The sequence below is a fragment of the Periplaneta americana genome, chromosome 3, assembly GCF_040183065.1.
Source record: "Periplaneta americana isolate PAMFEO1 chromosome 3, P.americana_PAMFEO1_priV1, whole genome shotgun sequence".
Taxonomy (NCBI): domain Eukaryota; kingdom Metazoa; phylum Arthropoda; class Insecta; order Blattodea; family Blattidae; genus Periplaneta; species Periplaneta americana.
In genome coordinates, this window is record NC_091119.1 from 199897508 (window position 1) to 199902848 (window position 5341).

The following is a 5341-nucleotide window of genomic DNA, read 5'->3' on the forward strand; positions in this document are numbered from 1 at the left end:
CCAATTTTCGTCCCATGATACTTTCCGCCATTTCCCGCGTGTTCCCACTGATCCGAAAGTGATGAAAGCGTTCTATTGTTTCTGCAGGCCACGTTGCTTTCAGTATTTCCGAAGGAAAACGGCCATGATTCAGTTACCGCGAAGGAAAATGGAAGATGTTATGTTAGTCGTGACAACATGAAAAGTGGCATTTGGAATCATTCACAATGAATAACATAAGCATTGACATAAACATTATCGTAAGACGTTAACATGAAAGTTTGCAAACTCCAAACTTTCATGCTTATGCTTACGTGATTTGCAAACAGAACACAATCGTGGAGCGCTGAAGTATACGACAGAATATGAGGAAATGGCGTCGTTGTTATGTTTCCATGGTTACCAAGTATGTTTGCTGTTATGTTTATGTTCCCATCGTGAATGATGGTATGACTTCTTGATTTTACGTTATGTTTAATTTTCATTGTGAATGATTATGGGTTCGAAAAAGTCTGTGAACTGGGTTGGGCGTTCGGAGTTTAGAAAATACCTTTGCTTCTTCTTAGCGGACATCCCTCCTTCTTTGTAAAGGCTCATTCACAATGAAAATTGTATTCATATTCATTTATTGCGTCCTACTGACCACATACATGATATGGGACATGTCAAAAGTAACACATAATTACTAGGATACAACACTTGGAAGAAGAGCAGTTTGGCTTCAGGAAGGGAAAAGGTACGAGAGATGCAATTGGACTACTACGAACAATCGGCGAAAGATACCTAGAGAAGAATAAAGAATTACTTGGGTTGGATAAAAAGTAATGGCAACAGTTCGATATTTCTGACATGGCTTTATTCACAGGGTACAACATTTACGTACCCTCTATACAGGGTGTTTCAAAAATACGGGGCATAATTTCAGGTATGTATTTCCCACATGTAGACAATCAAAATAGTTCATTACAACATGTGTCCGGAAATGCTTCATTTCCGAGTAATGGCCTTCACAACATTGAAATTCACCGGAACGTTTTTCTTTCCGCAGGTCGTTGCCGTCAAAGGAGACATTAAGAGGACACTCTGACAGTTCATTCCGAGGCGAAGGTTACATTCAGTGTTGTACTTGGTACTTGGATCGAAGGTTTCCTGATCGATGGATAGGTAGAGGTGGCCCAATTGCTTGGCCTCCACGCTCACCTGATCTGAACCCTCTCGATTTCTACTTGTGGGGCCATTTAAAATCATTGGTTTATTCGTCTCCGGTGCCTGATTTGGAATCCTTTCGGAATCGAATTGTGGCATGTTCTGAGGACATACGCAATACTCCTGGAGTTTGGGATCGTGTTCGCAGGTCAATGAGACATCGATGTGAGGTCTGTATTTAAGCAGGAGGTGGACATTTTGAACATCTTCTGTAATGACAACGACCTGCGGAAAGAAAAACGTTCCAGTGAATTTCAATGTTGTGAAGGCCATAACTCGGAAATGAAGCATTTCCGGACACATGTTGTAATGAACTATTTTGATTGTCTACATGTGGGAAATACATACCTGAAATTATGCCCCGTGTTTTTGAAACACCCTGTATAGTCGCCCCCCTTAATTATCACCTTTTGCCAAATGTTTGGAAGGCGTCGTACACCATCAGCGCGTCCATCTTTATTGATGTTCCGTATTGACCGCCCTATAACACGGATAAGTTCATCTCTGGTATTGTACCGGGTCCCTCGCAGTGGTTCTTTCACTTTGGCAAAAAGATCGTAATCGCATGGACTCACATCGGGTGAGTACGGAGGATGTTCCAGAATCTCCCATTACCAGCGGCGCAAGAGGTCCTTGACAGCAGCAGCGGTGTGACTCCTTGCATTATCATGAAGAATGATGGGGTTCTGTACCCCCAAGTGTCGTCGTTTTCTCCTGAGGGCTGGACGAAGGTGGTGCTGCAGGAACCTGCAGTAGTAGTCCGCGTTTACAGTCTGCCTTAGAGGTACAGCGTGGTGCAGTATTACCCCATCAATGTCATATGCCACAATGAACATCACTTTCACATCCCTGCCTTCCCGGATCCCTTTAACCCATCGTGCCACTGTGCGATATGGCAACGTTGCATTGGCATATGTTTCATGCAGTCCCTGAAAACATTCTTGTGCACTACGACCTCGTGCCACTTCAATTTTGATCCTGGAACGTTGCTCTAGTTTTGTAAACATGATCTTAGGGCGCTCGCACTATCCCTATGAAAGTCAACGTTCTACACACTGCAGTAGATTGACAGAGTACTGTCGCCGCTGGCTGCACTAACTCATCTAACAGTCCTAGTTCGTGTCCATACAGCTGGCAACTCTCGAACGCACCATCGTCACGTGACAGCAGTGTTGCCATTACTTTTTATCCAACCTATGTATCTTAAGGAACTTTACATTCCTTTTGATTCTGTAATGTCTATTCTTATAAATATTATCAAGGATTCTCTTCAAATATTACATCATCATCTCTATTTCAATTAATCCACTTATATTATTTGTCTTCAACAATTAACTTTCTTTTTTCTTTAATATTTCAAATCACATTATACTGTAAATGTTTATTGTATTCAGGACCCTTGTGGTCACTCAAATTCTTTGAGCTGATGTCTTTAATGAATAAATAAAATAGTATTTGTGGACATAGAAAAGGCGTTTGACAATGTGGATTGGGATAAACTGACGGAGATCCTAAAGAAAATTGGCGTGGATTGGAAAGAGAGGAAACAACGAGTCAAAATCAAGATAGAAAAAGAAATGTCAGAAGGAAGTGAAATAGGGAGAGGAGTACGACAAGGATGCCCTTTATCACATACCCTGTTCAACATATACTTGGAGGATTTAGTGAAGAACTGTTTTCAGAACATGGGAGGGGTGATAGTGGGAGAAAGAAGAATAAAGTGTGTAAGATTTGATGATATGGCGTTGTTAGCAGAAGAGGAGATGATACTAAGAGATATGCTAATGGAGCTAAATGACAGCTTTGAGCAGTATGGGATGAAGATAAATGCAAACAAGACAAAGATCATGGTCATAGGAAAAAAAATAAAGACGGTTAAACTTGCGAATTCTAAATATGGCAGTAGAGCAAGTGGACAGCTTCAAATACTTGGGGTGTAAAGTAATAATATAAGCTATTGCCAGGAAGCCAAAAGGAGAATAGGAACGGCAAAGGAAGCTTTTAATAGAAAAAGGAGCATCTTCTGCGGACCTCTGGAAAAAGAACTAAGGAAGAGACTAGTGAAGTGCTTTGTGTGGAGTGTGGCATTGTATGTGGCAGAAACATGGATATTACGACGAAATGAAGAGAAATGACTAGAAGCATTTGAAATGTGGATATGGAGAAGGATGGAACGTGTAAAATGGGCAGACAGAGTAAGAAACGAAACTGTGTTGGAAAGAGTGGGTGAAGAAAGAATGATGCTGAAACTGATCAGAAAGAGAAAAAGAAATTGCTTGGATGACTGGCTGGGAAGAAACTGTCTATTGAAAGATGTGAAGGAATGGTGAACGGGAGAAGAGTTCGGGGCAAAAGAAGATATCAGATGATAGACGACATTAAGATATATGAATCATATGCGGAGACTAAGAGGAAGGCAGAAAATAGGAAATATTGGAGAATGCTGGGTTTGCAGTGAAAGACCTGCCTATGGGTAGAACACTTATGTATTTATTAATCTTTAGATTAATTTTCAATATTAAAAGAAATAATTTTATAAATTTTTCTTCTGCTTGTACACGTTAACCTGATCTTATATATAATTTTTAACACACTTAATCTGCTTTTGTAAATTATCTGCTAATTGTACATTTAATTTGATTTTATTACAATATAATACCCATATTATAGTAGGCTATAATTATATTATAGATTTATATATTTTGTTGTCTATAAGCTGTATTTGTGCTGAATGACATCTATCTATCTATCTATCTATCTATCTATCTATCTATCTATCTATCTATCTATCTATCTATCTATCTATCTATCTATCTATCTATCTATCTATCTATCTATCTATCTATCTATCTATCTATCTATCTATCTATCTATCTATCTATCATATAATATACATATTTTATTTTGTTCCAAGTTACTTCCGTTTCCTTTTAAAAAATTCCACAGTTTGTCAATCATGAGATAACGTCTTTGAATAGGCCCATCTTTATTCTCTCGTAGTCTCTGGCAGATCGTTGTTGCAGTGAAACCTAACCCTACACTTCGGCAGATATAACGTGTGTGAGCAATTCAAACTCCAATAAAAATGAAGTTATACTGTATGCAGTTATTCATTTTCAAAAATTTCACTAGATTCATGCATATTTTGCTTATTTCAGCATTAGTGTAAAAATTTCACTAGGTAAACGTGTCAAGTTAAGAATTGCGAAGAAATATCGTACTTGTATACTCTATGAAGAACTTATGCACGTTTTTTTCTTGAATTGAACAATAAAATTCACTGTATCATACTTAAAAATAGGCCAAACTTATGTTAAGATTCGTTTAACTATGTTAATACTAGTGGAATAGTTACGGGCGCACAGTTTTCTTTCCTAACGTCTTATGTGCATGTAGCTGTGAGAATTTTGAGAAATCAATTTTCCATACCTCCGCTGCATCCGCCATTTGAAATTCCGCTACCCTCAGCTGTTCACAGAATACACATAGGGCAGGCCTTGAAATGTTTCAAATAGACAAATGCCGGTGTTTACGTGAAAAACATCGTACTGCAGAAAGACCTCCACTGCAAGCAAGCCGCCAGAACATGCGACGAGGTGGCCGAGTGGTTAAGGCGTTGGACTGCTAATCCAATGTGCTCTGCACGCGTGGGTTCGAATCCCATCCTCGTCGGAATCATTTTTTTTAGTTTTGTTTTATTCTAAAATATGCTGTCTTTTTATAAATTAAAGAGCAGATTTTCGTAAATTTTGTATTCATATCTGTAAATTCGATGATTACATTTTACGTATACTTCAGATTGTAACGCATGCTCTTTAAGAGTTATTGATTCATGCTGAAAACCGAAATAAGTAAATGTTTTCACTAATAAATATTACGTTTACTTTAAATTTATGACATAAAATATATCACTGTAATTTTTACTCCATAAGTGCTGTAGCCTACTTTTGGTCCAGGGAAAATACTCGTCTTGACGACAAAACTCGTAAAAATAATATTACGTTCTGTGGACAAAAAGAAATTGAAGTGTATAAAATTAGAGTATTTGGACCAAATAAATGTTTAATAATCAAATAATAGACTACAATATTGCGACAGAATATGAAGTTTTCTGTGCGTAAGAATCTATTTTAATTTCTACCTCAAATCCCCGATT

At 38.0% G+C, this 5341-nt stretch overlaps 1 non-coding gene across 1 annotated transcript; it reads left to right on the forward strand.

Moving 5' to 3' along the window:
* The first annotated feature begins 4775 nt into the window (after positions 1-4775).
* Positions 4776-4857, forward strand: TRNAS-GCU (transfer RNA serine (anticodon GCU)). The gene has a single exon. It is a non-coding gene; the product is annotated as a tRNA-Ser (tRNA).
* Positions 4858-5341: the final 484 nt, after the last annotated feature.